This window comes from Mustela erminea, chromosome 8 (genome assembly GCF_009829155.1).
Source record: "Mustela erminea isolate mMusErm1 chromosome 8, mMusErm1.Pri, whole genome shotgun sequence".
Taxonomy (NCBI): domain Eukaryota; kingdom Metazoa; phylum Chordata; class Mammalia; order Carnivora; family Mustelidae; genus Mustela; species Mustela erminea.
Window position 1 is genome coordinate 105,494,845 of NC_045621.1, and position 22,437 is coordinate 105,517,281.

The following is a 22,437-nucleotide window of genomic DNA, read 5'->3' on the forward strand; positions in this document are numbered from 1 at the left end:
GGGCATATTCTTTTTTTTTTTTTTTTTTTTAAGATTTTTATTTATTTATTTGACAGACAGGTCACAAGTAGGCAGAGAGGCAGACAGAGAGAGAGAGAGAGAGGAGGAAGCAGGCTCCCTGCTGAGTAAAGAGCCTGATGCTGGGCTCGACCCCAGGACCCTGGAATCATGACCTGAGCCAAAGGCAGAGGCTTTAACCCACTGAGCCAACCAGGTGCCCCACGAGGGTATATTCTAAACTTTATCTCTGTAGAAGGGAAGTCTTAGTCTTTTTATTATTTTTTTATTTGAAGATAGTTGACACATGATGTTACATTAGTTTCAGGTGTGCAACATAGTGATTCAACATCTCATACCTTATGCTGGGCTCACCACAAATGAAGATATCATCGGTCACCACAAAACGTATTATAATATCATAGACTATATTCACTGTGCTGTACCTTTCATCTGTAAGGACCTATTTAACCAGAGGCTTCCATTAAGTTTAAACAACAACCTTATTGTTTAACCCTTAAAATGTCCCTGCTCCCTTTCCCCCAGGGGACTGACTTAAAAACAAGTCCCAGAAACCAGCCCCAGTTAACAAAGCCCAAATACAAGGGTAGGTCAGGCCAGGTGGAGACATCTGATCAGTGGGGCGTTGCATACTGTCTCCCTAGCTACCAAGGAGTATATGCCCCACCCTTTGGGAGCCTTTTGGGCGGCAATCCTAACCAAGGTATGATAGGCTAGGTCAAATGTCTACTATAAGGTAAATTGTAATTCAATTGGTCACCTAGCATCACTGTGGAGTTTCCTGTGTGTGTTACAATCTCATTGGCCACCTGTGCGTGGCCAGGCCCAACCTCATGGCCTTTGCCCTTAAAAGCTAGTCTGTGAAACAGAGAAAGGTCGCCCTCTCTGTAAGAGGTGTGGCCCTGGCCGGTCAGTTTGATTCTTGATGCTTGGCACGAAATAAAGCTTTGCTTGACCTTCGCTTTATATTAGTCTCACTCCTTTAATCATGGACCCATTTTGGGGGAGGGATAACATAGGGCTCCCCCTCAGGGAATCGAACCCCGGTCTCCCGCATGACAGGTGGGGATACTCACCACTATGCCCCGAGGAGCCATACAAGATTGTTGTTTAACCTTAACGGAAGCCTCTGGTTGAATAGGTCCTAACACATCCCTGTAACTTCATTCTATAATGGAAGCCCATATTTCTACTCCTCTTCCTCTGTTTTGCCTACCCCTTCAACTACCCACTTTTGGCAACCATGTTTGTTCTATGTATTGTGGGTTCGATTCTCCTTTTTCTTCATTTGTTTATTCATTTATTCTGATTTTTAGGTTCCACATGTAAATGAACTCATATGGTTTTTGTTTTTCTCTGTTTGACAAATTTCACTTAGCGTAATGCCCTCCAGTCTTTTTCTTTAACTAAGAGTTCATGAACCAGGAGGAGGAAAGTGGGAGAGAGGTCTACCTACAGCACAAAAATACCACTATGTGTGCTGCTACTGAATTTGTTTGTGCATGAGAAAGATCAGGTTCATTATGCTGATTTTATGTGGGAGACAAAAGTGCAAGGATTGTGCCTGCATATTAGTGGACTTCCATCCACATCAACTAGGAGTAGCTGCCAAACTTACACAACTACAGTGGGTGAGGCATTATGCCAGACACCTACTTGAATTACCTATAAATACCCATGAAGTCTGAAAAATAGAAATCATTATTTCCATTTGATGGAAGCATATCTAACACTTGTAGATATTAAATACAATATCCAATGATCTCTCCCCAAATAAGTCATTAGAGTGGAATCCATAGCCCTAACTTTGAACCATAGTGAAAATTACCGATTCCCTACAAGTAATGTTCTCCATTGTTCTTCTCCAACTACATTTAAGAATAAGAATCTGTCTCATGCATGAACTAATATGATGTTTTTGGTCAAACTGAGTGAATAACTGTAAATTAAAAAGTTTATTCAGTTGAACCCCAAAACAATAGACCCTTTTTATTTATTCCTTCAGATATGTTTGAGGCATTGGCAAAAGGTCCACAGCATATGACCTCCTATAAACCTCTTCTAAGTTTACTTTTGTTTTTTAATCCTCTTTTGGCTTGTAAGTCACTGAAGGGTAGTTCTTGGTAGCTTTCTGTTTGTTATTAGATTTGGTAGAATGCTATTACAGTCCTTTAAAAATAAACAATATTTAGATCTTTTAAAGTACACAAACCTGAAATATAAAAAAAAATATGTTTTTTTTCTTTTATATTACGGCTGCTCTGCACTTTTTTTTTAAATTAACATATAATGTATTATTTGCCCCAGGGATACAGGTCTGTGAATCATCAGGCTTATACCTTTCATAACACTCACCATAGCACATACCCTCCCCAATGTCCATAACCCAGCCATCCTATCCCTAGTCCCCACCCCCCAACAACCCTCAGTTTGTTTTGTGAGATTAAGAGTCTCTTACCATTTGTCTCCCTCCTGATCCCATCGTTTCATGTTTTCCATCCCTATCCCCCACAACCCCTGCCCTGCCTCTCAAATTCCTCATATCAGAGAGATCATATGACAATTGTCTTTCTCTGATTGACTTATTTTGCTCAGCTTATTACCCTCTAGTTCCATCCACAAAAATATATTTATTTTTTAAATAAATAAGCATCTTAGCACTTTGTAGTTACATTTGCAAGAGTGAAATCTTATTTCTCCATTTCTTTTATCTCCATGCAACACACCATGACCATAGAGAGAACATCAGCACAGGTGGGCTGTTATCTGGTAAATGGGTTGGTGAGACAGCCCAAGCAGCTGTGTCCAATCACTACTTATTTTGCCAAGTGACAGTCACTTCCCTATAAACTTCCATGTATATGAAATATTTTTCAAGATTATGACTCATAAATACTTTGGAAGTGGACAAAGTATGAATAAAAATGAGATTTCTCAAGGTGTTATTTAAAACTTGCTATAGTGCTAAAATAAAATTTCAATTCTCTTTAATTTGGAAGAGAAACATATATCTCTTCATATTCAAGAGCCATTTAAATGAGCAGGTTAATTGGATTTTAAAAAATACCATTTTCTTCAATAAAAAATAATTCATTTAACTTAATTTTAAGCACCTGGAACATTTGTAATAATAACCTGAATGTTTGGCCTAGGAGATTAAAGAGGAATAAAAAGAAGATAAAGAAACAGAGCTGATGTAGGAAGAAAAGTAAATAAAGAAGCTTGAAGATTAAAAAGTCTTAAGAATATTTGAATTAGTGAAATGATAAAGCCATTGAAGAAAGACAAATGATGGATACTTTACTACATTTTAACCTTTCAAGTCTGAAAGGCCAACTATGACAATAGATGCACCTAAGTTATGGAGCAAAATATGAGAAAGTTCTGCTTTGGATATTAATTAAACAATAAATGAATGAATTCTTATAAACACCAAGTCCTCTGCTAGTCATTGAAGATATTAAAATGGAATCCCTGGTCTAGGATTTCAAAAAGTTTATAATCGAACAGGGAGGCAGATATGTAAATAAGCTATTAAAATGCAATGTGCTAAATCCTTCAAAAGATGTATGTAAAATTCAATAGGACCATCATCCCAGTTATTAGTTTCATCAACTTTACAACTGAGCCCTGGTGATGAACTGCTGCGTGACAATTCCTACTGGTTTTCTCATGTTCCTGCAATGTCTAGCCCTTCTGAGCAAAAGGCACATTCAAATAGCAAATACCTCTGGAAACTCCAGAAACTGTAGCCCTCCAGAGAGATATAGAGGCGCTCTTTGCTTGGAAAACCCCAGGGTAGTATATATAAAGCCCTCTCTTTCCCTTCTCCAGAGATGTTTGCTTATGTTCCAGGATAAGAACCCTAGGGATGCCTTTCCCTTCTCCCCTGGAGGAGAATTACTGCTATTTCAGGATAATTAGTAATTTCTCTCTGGAGGGCGGAATAGGCATGTGTAAGAAGAAACTTCACAGCTCAGTTTGTTAATGGTATGATTTCTTTCCTGAGGTGTATGCATGAGCAGCTAAACTCCTGCCCTTGTTATGTCACTATGAAGGGATCAGGGCACGGGGAACCTATGTGGGCTGCTGCTCTGGCTATTGGTTTTCACGTGAGTGATAAACCATGCATTTCTGTGTTACTGTGACCCAGGAGTCTTGAGGTCTTACACACATGCATACATGGGTATGTATCAGACTGTGTAAATACATATATGCATGCAGGTTTATATTTATATCATTTATATCATCATTATATCATCATATATATTTATATCATCAGTCATTTACTTCAGTTTCACTCACTGATAAGAGAAGTTTATTATCAAGGATTAAACTGTGTCCTCCATAATATCATCGTCTGAAATCCCAGCCCCTAGTGCCTCACAATATGGCTTTATTTGGAAAGAGAGTTGTTGCAGAAATAATTGATTTTTAATAATAAGTTGAGGTCATTAGGATGAACACTAATCCATTATGACAGGTGCATACAAAAAGGGAAAATGGGGACACAGAGGCACACACAAGGAGAATGCCATATGAGATGAAGACAGACATTATAGTGCTGTAGATGCCAAATATTGCCAGCAAACCCCTGGAAGCCAGCAGAGTGACATGGAAGAGACTCCTTCTCACAGCCCTCAGAAGGATCAACCTTGCTGAGCATTTGTAACCCATGTTTCTAAAGGGGACAATGTGATCCACAAAATGATAGAAGTCCCTCTTCCCACTGCAAACGGCAGACACATCTCATTCTACCTGCCCTTGTCCTCAACTCTCAATCTCTGGAAATCCTACCCTGTCTGCCTGCTGGCTCTCACCCTACCCAGCTGAAGATAATGGCAGTTGAAAGAAATCTCAGGAACACCTGCTGTTCCTGTAAGGCAGGTCCTAGAGTACCTGGACTACTAGGTACCTAATATATATCTACTTTCCTTTCTATCTGTCTCTCTTTTTTCCTACTAGGGAACTCAGAATTATTTCACATTCTTGGCAAGAAAGTACGTTATGGTAAAATTTGGGGCACGGTGGAAAAAGCCCCAGATCAGGAGTGAGTCAGTTGTGAGTCTGACCTCCAGTCTGGCGACTGCATTACCACAGGGGTCAAATCACTTAACAGATCCCTGTGCAAAGATAATTTAACACAGTAACAATTCTGTCCATGTCTAACCTTTGTCACAAGGCTCAAAAGAGACAATACATGTGAAAAAAGTTTATGCTATACAAATACAATGATTTCTATAAACCAAATTCTCACTTTCAATATTTTTAAAGAGAAATGTTTGATTCTTAATCTTTGTCTTACAGCATTTGCAATTTTCAGTCTCTCTTCTTTCTTGAAATTCTCTCTTCTCTGTATTTCTGTGGCACAAGATATTCTCGTTTCCTTCTGCTTTTGTTTACTCCTCCTTCACAGGTTCATCCTTCTCTATGTGGACATTTATATTAAATGTTGAAGTTCTGAAGGCTTGGTTGTAGGCTGTTATATCTATGAAGTTTCTCTGGGTTAGTCCACCCATATCACAAATTCTCAGATAACTTACAAAGGGATATCTCCCCTCCAGATCTCTTCTCTGAACTGTAGACATATATATATCTAACTGCCCTCTAGAAATCTCTCCTTAGATTATTCAAGGCACCTAAATCTCAAACTATTTAAAAGTAAACTTACAATATTCCTAGTTATACCATATATTCTTCCAGGGTTCATGGGTCCACTAAGGCGGCTATATCCCCCATCACCACGCAGAAATCTAAGTATTCTCTCCACATTTAGTTCATCATATTCCTGTAGATTTTCAATTCTGTATCAGTTCATATGCTTTACACCTATGAGAAAAACATGTCCATTTAAAATTATTTAAAAGGAAAGAATTTTTTTAAAATGTCAACTGATAAGGAGCCCCAGCATGAGAGAGCTCCAGGACTGGTTAAGTCAGAGGTGATTTGTCAAGAACCAATATTTTTCTTCACTTTTTTGTCTGCTATCATTAGCGCTTCTGCCTTGTCCTTAAACTATTTCTATTATGGTTGCAAGATTACTGAAGCACATCTCAGTTTCACATATAAATTCAACAATGCCCAATGGGGGGAAAAAGGCCATCTCTTCCTATGTATCTTTTTAAGAATGCAGAAACATTTCCCCAGAAGCCTCACGGACCTTCTCCCTTACATATCACTTGCCTGAATTATATGATGTGCCCATGCCTAAATCAATTACTGCCAAGGGAACTGGAACCAGCTTACCCTGAAGCACGGAGGACAAAAGGCACCTGCACCAAATCCAGCCTTTGATGGCAAAAACGAGGTGCAAACTAGACACAAGGAAAGAGCAAATGTGTCTGAATGTCTTTCAAAACTGCTCATTCTTTTCATCTCAATGACAATCATTTGACCTAGCCAAAGAGATGGGATTCTCTTGCTCTGTGCCCTCCCCAGCAGGGCCAGTGGTCTTGGGCCTGGAAAGATAACCAGAACCACAAAATTTAATAGGCTTCATTCTGCACAAAATTTACGTAGTATATAGAAAAAATACACAAGACAGGAAAGGTAGAGCATGTTTAGCAAAAGCATAGAGATCATAACCTCCACACAGTTTCCAGTTTCTCAACATTGCTCTACGCTGGGTGTGAGTGTTTCATGACAGAAGATGCTGAGGGGGTGTGGGCACCATCATCTCAGGGAAGCCATCAGCTGTGGCATCTTTTACATTTCATAGTTTGCAAAGTGTGTAGCTCTGTCAGGAATAAATGACTAACACCTATAACCCAGTACAGCTGCATCTCATCAAGTATAGGTTACTCATTGAGTCATCTTAGATACAGATGCTTGCTTTAGTACTTAACAAGCTCAGTAGGGTACCATATACTTCTATACATTCCTTGAGTTTGAATTGCAAGGAAGATATAAGCACACTTCAAATTTTCAGTTATCCATGAAGCTAGAGCAGGATTTCTCAATTTCAACACTACTGACATTTAGGCCTGGTGATTTTTTGTTTGGGGGCACTGGAGGGAGACCGTCCTGTGTCTTGTAGGATGTTTAGCAGGATCTCTGGTCTCCACCCACTACATGCCAAAAGCAAACACCCTGTTGTAACAACTCCAACTGTTTCCTAAATTGCAAAATGTTCTTTTGGGTCTAAACTGCACCCAGCTAAGAAACACGGGATAGAGGACAGCCTACCGATCACCTGCCAGCTTATTTCTTCCTGCATGATGCATTCCCTACCCATTTGAAGGGAGGCATGACCCAGGGGACTTAATTTTTCCCTAATGAAATGTGAGTAGGTGTTACATGGTCTCTTCCCTGAGGAAGTGTACAATTCTCCCATCTCCCTCTATTGCCAAGAATTTATGGAAGCACTTGTAGTTGCCTTGAGGTCAAAGCAACCTGAAATACTGTGCCTGGGAGACATCCGGCCTCGGCAACCACCTGGCCCATGGCAGACACTGAATAAGCTACAGATAAACCTTTGTTTGATTTTTTTATGTCCTTGAAATTTGGAGGTTGTTTGTGATTTTCACATAAAGCAATCTTAACTGGTACAATCCCCTACTGCAAAGCACCATCATTTTAAGTTCAGACAGCTACAACAGTATCCAAAGTAGTCTTCTGTACACATACATGCATGCTCCCCTCCAGTACACTGGTCAGACTGCCAGATGCAAATTCAATCACGCCATCCTTCAGATTATAATCCTTTACTAATTTCGATGACTTGCCATTAAATTAAAGAAAAAGTCCAAATTCCTAGTATAACATAGAAAGCTCTGTCTAATCTGGTCTTCTATTTTGTCTCCAGCCTCATTTTAGACATTAATCTCTCTATCTTTTTATTCCAGGCATATCAATTTTCAGTTCCAGGGACGTCTCAGACCCCACCACCTTCACCTATTTCCTGAGCTTTATATATGCTATTTTCCTCCTCCTCCTCCTATACCTGGTTAACGCTAATCCTTTCTTCAGAGCTGAAATCCATTGTCACTTCTTCAGAGACAGACTCCTTGATCTTCCCACGTAAGCCAAATCTTCCAATTAAATGGTCTGTCTCATAATACTACACACCCCCTCTATAGCAAATTTTCTATTATAATTTTTACCTTAGTGTGTAAAAGTACATGATTGATGTCTACTGTTGTCCACTAGATCATATGCCCCACAAGGTCAGGAGCAATTTTTGCTCATCATGTTTCTCCTTGCACCTGTTCCAAGACCTAGGAGTGACACATAGCAGATTCCTATCTATATTTTTAGAATTATTTTTTATTATGTTATGTTGATCACCATACAGTATGCCATTAGTTTTTGATATAGTATTCCATGATTCATTGTTCATGTTTAACACCCAGTGCTCCATGTAATCCATGCCCTCCTTAATACCCACCGCTGGGCCAACCCATTCCCCCATAGCTGTTTAATAACTAATAGTACCACTAGTAGGAAAGAAATGTTCAAACCTTGATGTTTTATTTAACCTTCCATATAGTTTCTAATTATCCAAATGAGATTGTTTTTAAAGCTGTAACTCTGTCATATAGCTTGAATGTCTGAATGGATTTGTTGGGCCATAGACATTTAGTGGAGCATTCACCTGAAATAATCAACTGGAACCATGAATTCCATTTATTTACAAGAACAAATAAAAGATGACCTTATTCTTATTCTACACTCTATTATATTGGAGTAAATAATATAACAATTCTTGGATGGTTGAATTATTAATAACCATTACATAAAGTGAGTAGCATGGGTTAGAAATATATGGCCATGTCCTTTGTCTTTGCTCATTTATTTTGCTTAAGAAAAACACCTCCTATCAGTATAATTCCTTTAAATTGTAAAGTCACTTTCATTTCAGCTGATCCTCATAATATTCCTGGTTGAATTAGGACAGGAAATACATCGCCATTGTACAAGAAATAACTATGTCATGGAGAATTTAAACAGTTAAAATAGTAGAATAGTAGAGTGAAGACATAGACCCTAGACTGGTTCCCCTGTAGGATTCCTCATGTACCTGCATATATTTGTGGTAGGAGAAATTCGGGGTTGACAAAACAAGGAGTTGCAAGCTGGAAAGGAAGTCATGAAAACCCTAATTTTATGTTATTTTCCATTTACTAAAGCAAAGTTAAAAAAGAGTACATTTAGTAAAATGATGTCATATTTTAATGAAAATGTTTACCCATGACTAATTTCCATATATTAAGTATTCATTAGGTGTTAGCTTATTTAGTATTATTATCATAATCATTTACCAAAACTTAATTCCTAGACACATTTCAAGATTGCCTTTGCTGCTGTTCCAATTATTTTCTTATATGATAATTTTACATAAAATGTTTTAGAGAAAAAGAAAACAATAAAAAGAAAAGGCTTCTAGTAGTTAGCTCCATGCAAGTAAATTGGTAAGTTTCATTTGTTGCTTTGTAGAAGACAGAAGCCCTGAGGTTGCTTCCCTCTTAGGTGGAATCAGTCAGTTGAGACAATAGTCTTCTACATGCAATTTTAGGATAGTTTGTGATTTGCACAGGTGACATGAGATCTAGTGTGGAGAAAAGTTAAGTAGAAGTAAATTGTAGAATTCTGGTAGAGAACCCTTAACATTGTGGCAGGATGACTGTACTGTACTAATTTTCCTATGGACAACATGGTCTAATATAATAGTTTTGAGCCACAGTGACTCAAATTTGCCATCCAGTGTTGCATTTATGGCTATCTTCAGGAAAATTGCTTAAGGTATCTGAGCCTCTGGAGGCTTATCTGTAAATGGGATGACAATGAGACCAAGTAAAGCTTAAAGGACACAATACATGCTAGGGGCTGAGCACTGTGCCTGCCACATGTTAACTATCAACATTTATCACTCTTATTACTACCCCGTGCTGCTGCAGTAGCCTTGGCAATAACACCTGGTAAATCTGGTATCAACGAAGACATCCTCTATCCTCTGAGACATTGATCACTCTGGAGTTCTAGCAATCCTTATGCTGAAGGAATGCATAGGCAGCCACCTCACTCCCAGTGTAGGAGACCCCTGGCAGCCACAGCAGGTACCACATGAAGTCTGGGTCTGAGGACAGGTCCTATGGGTGAGTTGAAGGACAGAAAGGACTGTGTAGACATGTTGTCTAGACCTCCCTTTTATGGTTGTTTTAGGCTTGGGCTGTACAGAAATTTATTTTTCCCCACTGTCCAATCATTTATGTTTTATCTTTTCTGCCCTTTCTGCCCAAACAATTCTGTCTCTCTCAACTTGGTCTCCACAGACTTCCAACAATGTGAGCAACATGAAAGCTAGCAAGTATACTTGCAAGTTGTGAATATATTTAGCATGAGTGTAGAAAGTATTTTCATCAATTGCTACTAGCATTTTGGGGATAGATTTTATACTTAAAGAGCTCGAATCTCTGAGGAAACATTATCTATTAATAAGAGAAATACCATTCCAGTGTAGACCAGATGGACCAATGGACTTACAGAAAGACCCTACCCATTGACTGAGGTCATACCCAAAGACCTCATATCCTCAGAAATCAATCAAGGAAGGGGAAGGAGAGTGGAAATAATTTTAATTGCACTCTTTCCTTGCTCCTGGCCTTTTGTCAGAGCTTCACATACTTTGTCTCTCTTAGTAAGAACCATAATATCATCTAAATCTTAATGCCTTTTTTTTTTTTTTTACAGAAAGCAAGGATTCAACAGATATTCCTTTTCATTTAGATTCAGTTTCGTGAATATTGAGACTTTTATGTTAATTTGTCTTTTAATTTAATCATTTAGGAAAAGATGAAGTGGATCGCCATCCCAACTTTAGTTGGATCTATGTGTGTGTGTTTAAAGTCAATTTTTAAATAGTTGAAAAAAACCCCACACGCATCAGAGTTTGGTTGTAGTTTAGCAAATTAAAGCGTTTTTATTTGTGATTTTGTTCATATTTGTTTGATTTCAAGACTCCTCAAAATGAGAATCTTTGTGTGTTCTGATAGGTCCTACCTATCATCTAGTCCAGACCTCCACCCACAGAAATTGCTTCCACTGTGTTCCTGACAGGTAGAACCCAGGAGCTGTGTGATCACTTTTAGTGTTTGGGAGCTTATTGCTAGTAGAGAGATAGCCCAGAGCATTTTTCATTAGTGTACTGGTTGGTGTTAGTCCTGTCTTCTCAACCTGAACAGAAGCAGGGACTATCTCTCTCAATACCCGCTGGAGCTGAGAGTGAGAATTCCTTCATTTCAGTAACTGTATTGGCTGTAAAACTGGCAGTGTTTGCATGTGCCTCAACACATCACTTGTGAATCAGAGAAAGATACTCAGGAGAGTGTCTGGGGTGTGTGTGTGTGTGTGTGTGTGTGTGTATGTGTGTGTGTGTGTGTTGGGGGTGCATTTAAGGATGAACAAAGCAACAAAGAAGCAAAGCAATGCAACAAAGAAGTAGCCCAGGAACTGAATCTTTAAGTTGCCAACTTTTTGTTATTGCTTTTATTGATTTCAGAATGACCCTCTTATTCCCTTTTGTTTTGTTCCATTTTTCCAAAGTACTCTTTTTATTATTGCTCCAAATTTGAATTTCCAGTTGGAAACAGTCATGTGTACACAATGAAGCTGGGTGCCTGGGGAAAGAGGGAGGTAAGCCTGGAGTACAATCAGCAAGGGTGCCCCACTAGGGAGGATGAGACACAGAAATTCCTTAACTTCCCATTAGTGTTAGGAAAGAACAGAATCTGAAAGAAAGGCCGAACTGGCTGCAGAAACTAATCCTTAGAGAAATTTCTCCCAATGCAGCAAGAATTAAATCTCAAACTGAGAACACTTGTGAAAGCAGCTGTAATCCTCAGAAGGAAGCCAGACCAGAGCCACAAATCAAAAGCAATATTAGAAAAAGCTACCATAATGAGAACAAAACTGCAAGATAGCAGAAGGGACCTGGGGGACTGTGTGTTTTCTTTTTTGTTGGACACACAAGCTGGGAATGTGTGCTTTGAGAACTTCCCAAGATGTGAAACAAGAAATCATAGGCTGCCGAGCCACTGGTTCGGAAAGAGAGGAGAGTGTGCTAGGATGAACAGCAAAGGCACTGCCCAGCTGGCTCTCAGCTTTAGCCTCTCCACAGCGTGAACCTAAATGCACCTCCCTTCTGCTGTTCAGGGAAACCAGTGCAGTCGCCTGCGCGATCCCCAGTATGCCTGCAGCCCTGCACTGCCAGGATGAATAATTTAATGAACACAAATCAGGAGGTTTTTGTTTGTTTGTTTTTTAATGAAGTGTAATTAGCATACAATGTTATATTAGTTTCAGGTGTAAAACACAGTGATTCAACAATTCTGTACTCACCGAGATGCATGTAGTTACCATCTCACCAAACATTCTTACAATGTTAGTGACTCTATTCCCTATGTTGTATTTTTCCATGGGGTCATGCCTCTACCCAGGGTGCAGGGATACTTGAGTACCTGTCTCAGGGGGTCCCAAACAGACCACCTTCAGCCACTCGCCATGGACGAGATCCAAAGGCAGAGGGACAAGTGGTGGTGAAAGATGAAAGGAATTAATTTCAGAGAGGCTGACACTGGGAAGACAGCGGACTAACATGTCTCAAAGACCATCTCTGAAGTGGCCAGAATACTTGCAGGTTTATGTAAGGAAACCGCAGGACAAAGGTCTGTGAGTACCTGCAGGTGGGCAGTACAGGTCAGGCAGATAACTGTCCTAGGGTCAGTCACACGGGACCTTGATGGCTGGGGCAGTCCTTATTGCTGAAGCGGTAAAGTCGGTTCCCATCGGGGGATACTTTGCTTGCAGGGTCTTTTCCTAAATTCAGAGATGAGCTGGAAAGGAGAACTTACTTAGAAGGTACAAACTGAGGTCAAATGGAGGGAATTGAAGTCCTTTTTTCACTTCTTTGCATTCCAACTACACCTGTCGTTGTTCTCCACTTATTGGGTGATGTTGGAGTGGCTTGGGCACTTATAGGATCCAGCTAAGGGGAAATTGAGTCAGAAACACATTTAGTTGGGTGTATTTATAATTGTTCAACTGCCATTTTAATAGCATAGAAGCACCTTCTAGGAGTAGTCCAACGACTCACCATGCTGAATCAAACGACATCACTACAAAAAGACACAGGGTCCACAGTGTGTTACAAAGTGAATGTATCATTTGGGGCCTGAGAAGAAGTATGTCTATAGCTAAGGGAAACAAGACTTTATGAGTGAGGAGCTGGAAGCTAGTCTAGGGAAATTCTTGCAAATTGCATAGTTCATATAGCAAATAAGCTTGGTATATTTTCTCTAAATTTGAAAGAGATCCTATAAATTTACTTAGCATTACCAAGAGCAATGGGTACGGCAAAGAGAAACTCTTCTGAACTATCAAAAAATAAGAGAAAGTAACCTGGATCAAGTTGCTAGAAGAAATATTGAATTGCCTTTTATTCTCCTTATAGATAATTATGTTATAAAAGAGATGACATACAAAGAGGCAATTGAAGAATTTGCAGCTGAAAACCTAGAGAAAAGGTATTATAGAAATATTTCAGTATATTCTTTTTCTAGATTTTATCATTTTGATTAATTTTTTATAATTTGTATTTGTACTTTTTATCACTGATATTCAAAGCTAGTTTTGCATTTGCAAATTTTTCTTCTTTTTCTTAGAGAGCACACCCCCAGAGTATTTAGCTTCTGGCCCTACAGAACCTATACCCTGTCTTTGTTTCTGTCATTCTACTTACTAGTCATGGTTTACCTGGCTGTACATCTCTGTTGTCTCTTGGGTAGCCAGGGATAAATCTGATTATTCTTAATATTCCCAGTACCTAATGACATATGACCTAGCAATTGTTCAATACAGTTTTGTTGATTGAAAATCTAATTGATGGGTGTTGGAAAGGAAATGAAGAATGACGAGTCTTTGCTTCAAATAGGAGCAACGAGGCTGCCCCAGGATGTGGCACCACGTCTGAGCTGAGCTGGGGTACAGAGTGCCGAGTAGAGATGAGAGGAAGAGAAAGGACATGCAGAAAAATGCAGAAAAAGTAACTAGCTTATAAAAAAGACTACAAGGGAAGTATTTGGGAACAAATGGTAGGAAGATATGAAGCCTAAAATCTATAGCTTTACTTTCTCTGGAAGAAGGAGATAAATTTCTTGCTGGACTTAAACATGATGGTCATAAAGCATTTAGCTTAATATCAATCCTAGAGTAGGTGGTCAAAAAACATTAGTGTCCTCCTCTCCACTAATTTTTCTTCAAGAACATAAGTTTGTGCCCAGAAACTAGACAGGAATGGAAACCAACAACCATACATAGGACAGCTTGGGGATTAAACCTCATTTCAGGCGTAGTGAACAAAAGTGAGAATATGTACCTTCTCCCATATAAGGGGACGGAGGTAAGTACCCAGAACCTCACCGGTTTTCAAAGGGTGGTGGTTTCTGCTGCCTTTTCCTCCCATCCAGAGCTGGTCCTTCATACCTGTCCAGGAACAGGGTGCTTGGCTCAGTCACTCCTGAGGCCCATTTTCAAAGAGAGCACTTCAAGGAATAATCTTTAATTGCAGAGCACATTAATGGATTTTGCATTTAGTCGGGCACATCCTCTAACCCATAATTCCCTCCCCTCCACAGTGGCAGCTCACCCACTTACCAACATTATGGCAATTTTCCCTTCACTAGAAATCTCCCCTAAGTGTCTACTTAGGAAGCTCTTTGTTTGATGTTGTTGACATGTTAATAGGAGTAGCTCTGGGTTCTCTGCGGTAGTGAATACTGAAAGCTAAAGAAAATCTGAGAGAAGCTGGCAGGGGCATTCCATATCCCAAGCCCTATTGTTGAATGCTAAGTAGAAAACAAAAGGATTCAGGCAGTAATTAAAAAGTGTTCAACCCAAAGTTTGAAACCAGTTAGAATTTGAAGAAGCCCGTTGTTCTAAGTGGTTACAACTGTGGAGGAGCAGCTGGCTCATACTTGAGTCCTATAGAGCCTTCATACAGAGTCTATACGTAGGAGTCTTGTCCCGTCTACTTTTTAACTGAAGCTGAAGCCCATTTATTAATTTGATTAATGATGAATCACCATTTATTTGTGAACAAGGGACTTTAGGGAAAAAGTAAGCACAGCCCTTAATATTGAGGAGTTAACAGTCAAATAGAAAACTTTGGACACAAATTAATAGATGATGGATATAATCAGGGTCACAGATGGAAAAAATGAAGGGCTATTAGTGTTCCTATGAGAGCCAGACTAATTCGGCCTGGAATGGTCCAAAAAAGGTATCCTAGTGAGCTCTGATTCCAGGCTTCATGCAGTTTAGGTATGAGAAAGAGAAAGAGAAAGGAACTGAATTGAAGCATTCATGTTTTGCCCTAATGAATTGGCTCAATTTCCCTTGATGTCCCTCTAGCTTGTGAATGAAAACAGATGATTGTTTTCTACATCCTGCTCCAAGGAAGGAGATCTTGTCTAGGTGGAACTTCTTCCCAGAATGTGTGGTTGGGTTGAGAAGGCATGGACCCTCATAGTTGCCACTTATTTGCAAGCAGGGAAATATAGCACAATGTTTGTGTTGAGGTCACATGTCATACCTCTCAACGTGGAACCAGATTAAAGGTGTTCTGAAATATCTTTCATAAAGAGATTATATGGAGAGTCTTTTCAGAAGACCATACATCTTCCATGCTCTGAGCCACCTATAGCTCTGCTGCAGGTAAAATAATTCCCTACCCCGCCTTTTTTTTTTTTTTGGAAGGAGTCTATTTCATTTTCAAAGGGCAAGGCTACATACAAAGAAAATGGAGAGCAATAAACTTATTGATATGCATGCTTTCTAGGTTGCCCTTACCTGTGGATAAATAGGGTCAAAAAATGGTAACAAGATAGAATTTGGTGTCTACCTTCTTTTGTGCTATAGCATCTCAAGTTCCTTTGGTTGCAGACATCCAAGGGATTTCAGTGTATGTTTGTAAGTACCATTTTCCCAACTATGCATTCCTCATGTTTTCTCTTTTTTGTTGTGGCTGCCATCTTGATGTCTTCCACTATTTCCTTCCTCCAGCCTATGCACTGACACTCAAATGCCGGCTTTCCTCTACTATCAATTCATGACGAAGTTTTCTGGTCTTATACCATATGCCTATATGCTACAAAATGCCCTGTTTATGGGAAAAAGTTGTCATCTGCTCGTGGGGTAACATCTTATTTTACATGCAGCACAATCATGGTGTTTCAGAGCTTATAAAATTTTACAACAAAAGACCTCCTCAGTTTTCACATAGCTTTATGGTGTTCTTCTCACTATAGTCTTCTGGGCGATATCTGTAGAAACTGGAACAAAGACCAATCTGGTTAAGAGTAGACAACATATTGTACATTGGGTTTCCCTACTGACCCTGACCCATAGTCAAGTCTGTATTTCTGAACTTTCATTTCCCACCGCTGAATTCTTTTCCAGGAGGAGTTTTACAAATTGGTCTCTAATGGCTTGCACCACCACCTTTTAGGCATAGAAATTCCTAGAATTTCCTGCTAGAAAGTCCTAAACGTGTAGCAAATACACAACTTAGAATAGGCCTTTGGACTCCATTTATTAGGATGACCTTGCTCTTTGTAACCTGTCCTCAAATAAGTGCCCTTTGCTGGCAGGCAGAAGGAAAGATACTATTGATTTACTTAATCTATAGGTTAGAAGTAGAAAAAAAAACAGTCAATAATTCTGAAATATGGAATGAATAATGAGAACACTAGGCTTTTGGTCCACTTCCTAGGAGCTCTAGAGCTCTTTTAGGAAGAATTCTGCCATTAAATTTGGGAGCAAAGAAAGCTCTATAATGTATTTAGTAATTTAATTATTAAGGCACACTGATAATGTAGTGTTATTATTCCCATTAATTTATTTATCAGGACATTTCTTCCTTTTTTTTAAATTAAGATTTTATTTATTTATTTGAGAGAGACAGAGATCACAAGTAGGCAGAGAGGCAGGCAGAGAGAGAGGGGAAAGCAGGCTCCCTGCTTAGCAGAGAGCCCGATGCGGGGCTCAATCCCAGGACCCTGGGATCATGACCTGAGCCAAAGGCAGAGGCTTTAACCCACTGAACCACCAGGCGCCCCATCAGGACATTTCTTCTTATGAAAGGAGAACAAGGACTGGCAAATCCAGAAGAACTTAAGGGAGAAATTCCAGGAGTAAATATGGGAATCTTTTTGGTGTCTTTGTAATCATGCTTAATGTGATTTTGGTTCATGTTCAATTTTCCTATTTGTTGGGCTGACATAAACCCATTAGGACACCTGTGAGCAATCATCATGGACCGAAATGTCACCCTGAAGCCTGTCTATATGTCATCAGAGAACTAGGAGAGAAAGGCAAATCATGTTGCCACTGATCAGAAGACTATGGACTTGGGCATCAGGTTTCAGCTCATGGGTTTGTCCTTGTTGACTATTTAACTATGACCAAGTGGCTTAGCCTTTTTGTATGTTAGTTTCATCTACAGTACAATGAGGTAGGGGTGCCTGGGTGGCTCAGTCGGTTAGGCATCTCCCTCCTGATCTCAGCTCAAGTCTTGATCTCAGGGTCTGGGTCCAGGCCTTGCATTGCGGGGGGGTGGGGGGGGAGAAAGAAAGAAAGAGAGAGAGTACAATAGAGTATTAACATCTATTTCATAATGTTGATACTTAATACAGCTGTAAAGGGGAGTCACTGATGAGATTTGGCTTTGTATTGTGAAATTTTAGTAAACAGAGTGTGGAAAAATCACCATTTGTAACTGCAAGCAGTTCATTTTCATCAAGGTAGAGGTTTCAATCCTCCCTCCCTCTCTTCCTTCCGCCCCCCTTCCTTCCTTCCTCTTCCTTCTTTCTTTCTTTCTTTCTTTCTTTCTTTCTTTCTTTCTTTCTTTCTTTCTTTCTTTCCTTCCTTTCTATTTCTTTCTTTTCTTTCTATTATTCCTATCTGTTTGCTATAGGAAAGCCACAGAAAGGATCCTTTAGATTGAAAAAGAAATAGAATACTATTTTACTCGAGGAAAACTCAAAAGTCACCATTAACAAAATGCAGATGTTTAAGCTAAGAAAATGTTCTATTTGACAGTAATTGTAGAACACAGTTTAATCAGTAGTCTGTATGTTCAGAATTTTGGTTTTATGGAACATTTTGAGAAAAAGTATTTCTTTTCTCTTTTGCTTGTATAATGTTTATCTACATGTTAGCTTTGTTTGTTGTTGGCTTAGAGATGTTGTTGTTGTTGGCTTTGCTTGGTCCCCTCAGTCCAGAACAGGCCTCTAGAAAATCTTAAAACAACTAATTGACATTTTCTCCACTTTTGATGAGATGGAGGGTCAATTATGAGGTTTTTACCATATTAAAAAACTCAATTTTTTTTCTGAGGTATTTTCTTATGCCGTTAGTTTAGTTCTCCCCAAATTGGAGATATTGGTCAAGTTACTCAGGCTTTGTCAGATGTCTCTTCTTTCCACAGTAATCTTCAAGAAGCGCAGATGATATTAGGATCTAATTCAATCCTCATTCGCACATGTATCTCTCTCTTTGTTCATAAATTTTCAGAGTTTAAAAAATAAAATAGTAGAGCTTTTCTTGTTAATATTTACTATTAATATTTCTCTAAAGTTTATTTTGTAATAGGAAGAGTTTCTGTGACAATTTTATTCTTCACTGTTTACCCATGAATTGCAGTTTTATATATAAAAGAAAATAAACAAAATCATAGATGAATGGAAGATAGATGGATGAAATGACCTAAATATTCCAAGGGAAGCTCAATAAATTATAGTACAACTATATTATGAGATAGCATACCACTATCAAAAACATATTTATGGAGATTTTTAAAAAAATAGGATAGGAAACGCTTAAATTAAAATGTGAAGTGTTAAAAAATACATACAAAGAATAACGTTAACTATGTGAAAATACAGAGTTTATGGCCCAAGAAACCAGACTAAGCATATGTGTTTATCTCTCTTTCATCCCCAAATCCCATTAAAATGTTAGAAGGGATATAATAATAGCAGTTGAACCACAAGTGATGTGGCAGTAATATATAGCTAGGAAGAAAGCCTCCAGGATCCCAAACTAGTGTAAAAATTTTAAAAATGTTAAAAACACATGAAATCAGATGAACACTACAACCAACAGATTTGCTGAATGGCCCATCCTAACTCCACCAGACTCATTGCACAAATGTAGTTTTATCCTATAACTTCCTTTTTCAAGTCTATACAGGAGCTCTCTATATATCTTTCCATCACATATTAGCTCCTCTCTCTGACATTTAACGTCTTCTGGGAGATGGTCCAATTTTCATAAAAATTTTGCTTTATCCTTTTCTCAGTACAAATCCTCAATTATAATTAGGCTGATAACCTCTTTGCCTCCCTGCTTCTTATGAACTATTGCTTTTCATCCTCTTATCTCATGAATCTGCTCCTGTTTTTAACTCAGCCTTCAGTGCAGACCACCACTCTCCTGTGAACCACTATTACACAAAACTCTCCTCTACCTAATGTTCGAAGGATTAAGTTTCCTCTGACCTCTGCAATCTCCAAGTAATTGATTCCCTTTTGTGAATTCATAGTGAATGGGCCACAATTGTGGATTATAGCTCCGATTCTTTTCTTTTCTTTTTTATTCAGGAATCATGTAGAATTTAAATCTGGAGCCTCTTAAGGTCTTATATTTTCTGGTATATTTCATGACACATAATTATAGGCTATGGACACACCAGATGTCCACTGGGCTCCAAATTCTCATTTAAGGTCTGGATACATCATGCTGTGATCTATCTCTAAGCTTTAGTTCATGCTATCTCCTTTATCATAACTTTCTTAAGCAAGTAACATCTTTTCTTATGGAGGAATCTATTCAACTCTCAGTTAATTATACTACTACTTCTCTACTATGAATTTTCCTCAGAGCACAAATCACACTGTAACTATTTCTTTCTTCTACTAGTTTATGTGGGGTAGGCAGAATTCTCAGATGGCTACCAAGGTTCCCACTCCCTTGTATATGATCTCACCTCAAATGGGGGTGAGATCTGATAATATGATGGGATTACTTCCATGATTAGGTTACTAATAAGCTGACTTTGAGTTAATTAAGAAGGAGTTTGCCTGAGTGGGCCTGATGCCCTCAAAGGTCCCTGAGAGAGGGTTACAGGGCAAGAGAATGTCCTTTAGGAGCTGAGAGTGGTCCCCGACTGATCTCAAGTCAAGACAGTGGGACCTCCATCCTACGCCACAAGGATATGGATTCTGGTGATAACATGAGAGTTTGTACATAGATCACCTCCTGAGTAAAGACTCCAGTTGAGAATGTGACAGGCAAACACCTTGATACAGCCTTGGGAGAACCTGAAGTGGAGGACCAAGCTGAAACATGCTAGACTCCTGTTCCACAGAAACAATGAGAGTATCCATTTGTCTTATTTCAGACTACTATGTTTGTGGTGATTTGTAACACAGCAACAGAAAAACAAATATAATATAAGTGTTGCAGCTTGGGTTTCTTGCGAAGCAGATTCTGGAATGGAAATTAGCATACAGGAAATGGATTGGGGGAAGCTCTTAGCCTTAACTGCATGATGAGAAGAAAGAAACAAGATTGACCAGAGAGAGAAGCTGGCTTGTACTATAGTCCCAGTGATGGCCTTGGTTGATTTCATCAAGAGCTCCGAAATTGGGATGGTCCTTCAAAGTGGACCTGACACAGGCTGCCCCCCAGGAAGGGGACATGGCCTTGGGCAAGGCAACTTTCAACAACTAAATGCAATACCTAGATTGAACTGACAGGGAAAATTTCCAAGGACAGCTGGGAAAACTTCCTTGGTGGTCTAGCATAGCTGGCTCCACCATGAGCTACCTGGGTGCAAAACCATTCCTTCTTCATTTTCATATTCCCTTCCACTAGGACAGTGCCTATTACAGAGAGACTACACAATACATGATTTGGTAAGCTCACCTGGTTGCAACATCCATAGTTTGTTAATAACAGGTACAATATGTACTGGAAGTTTTTGTTTTTATTCTTTTAATTAAGAAACAGTTATTGATCACTTTATGGTCACATATGTACCTCTCTTTTAGGTAGTTAGAATGAGAGAGTATACAAAACTAAGACCCTTGCCTTCATAGGTGAACAAAACCAAAATATGTGTGTGTATGCATGTATACACACACACACACACACACACACACACACATATGATTTGTTAGAAGGTGATATGGCAATGAGGAAAAGAAACTGATGAGCTAGGTAAAGAGTATCAGGATTATTGGGATGGGACTTGGGGACTAGGTTGTAACTTTATAGAAGGTGGAAAGATGTGTCTTATTGAGCAGGTGGCATTTGAGCAAAGACCTGGAGAAGGTGAGGGATAACCATTCCACGTAAAGGAACAACCAATGAAGAAGTCATAAAGGAGGATTATACTAGTGTGTTTAAAAGCATCAAAGAGTCAAATATGGTAGAAACAGGGAGGGTGGTAGGGGGACGAGGTTGGAGATGCAATGGAAAGCTAGCTCATTTAAAGCCTTAGGGGCACTGAGGGCTTTGGGTTTTACTCTGTATGACTGGGTGGGTTTAAGAGAGAACACTCATCAAATGCTCATGCTATGCTGTGCACTGTAGTGAACCTTTTATCTGTATCTGTGTTTTTTAGTCCTCCTAAGATCCCTATTATAAGACAGTATTATTAAGATCCTTATTTCATTAGTGAGCACACTTGGTCTTAAAGAAGTTGATTAAATCGCCCGAGGTCTCAGAGAGGGTAGGATAAGAGAACTGTTATCTAGGCTGTCTGACTCCTGAGTGTTTAATCATAGCATTATGTTGAGTCCCCGGTGCATGGCTTCTATTTGATTTTGTAGCTTCAAACTATATAAGAAGATCTAGGCATACAACTCAGAGTTTGACTTCTGCCAAAGAGTTAATTGATAAGAAGTCTTAACACTTTCTGAGCTGCTAGAAAGTGCATGTATTTTCAAATAAGAAAATCTGTTACAAGTCCTCATTTTACCATATTTTCACCATCCGTCTGATAACAAACAAAAATCACAGTGCTTCCTGTAAGGTTTTACAGGCGAGATAAACACAACACCAGGCGAGGTAGACACAAGGCAAGATTTATTAAAGGCACTCTCCAGTGAAGTTTCAGGGCTCAGGAGAAGGGGAGACAGGAAAGTCGCGCAGGGAGGAGGTGGGCACCCCTGGGCGAGGTTCTGCGACTCTGGAGAGGAGTTGGGGGAGTCGTGCTGGGAGGGGCTTGAGTGGGTCTTTTATCTGGGTTAAGAGAGGGAATAGGTTCACAGCCATATAAGGTATGGTATTTGGGGATTGGAGGGTTGGGGGAGTCCTGATGTTCCGGTCTCTTGCATAGGTATCAGGTTACTTGTGGAG

General features: G+C 39.3%; 1 long non-coding RNA gene across 1 annotated transcript; it reads left to right on the forward strand.

The window, feature by feature from the left end:
* Positions 1-454: 454 nt before the first annotated feature.
* LOC116597334 lies at positions 455-20,411 on the forward strand. The gene is made up of 3 exons (XR_004288564.1): positions 455-581; positions 14,446-14,449; positions 20,400-20,411. It is a non-coding gene; the product is annotated as an uncharacterized LOC116597334 (long non-coding RNA).
* The last annotated feature ends 2,026 nt before the right edge of the window (positions 20,412-22,437 follow it).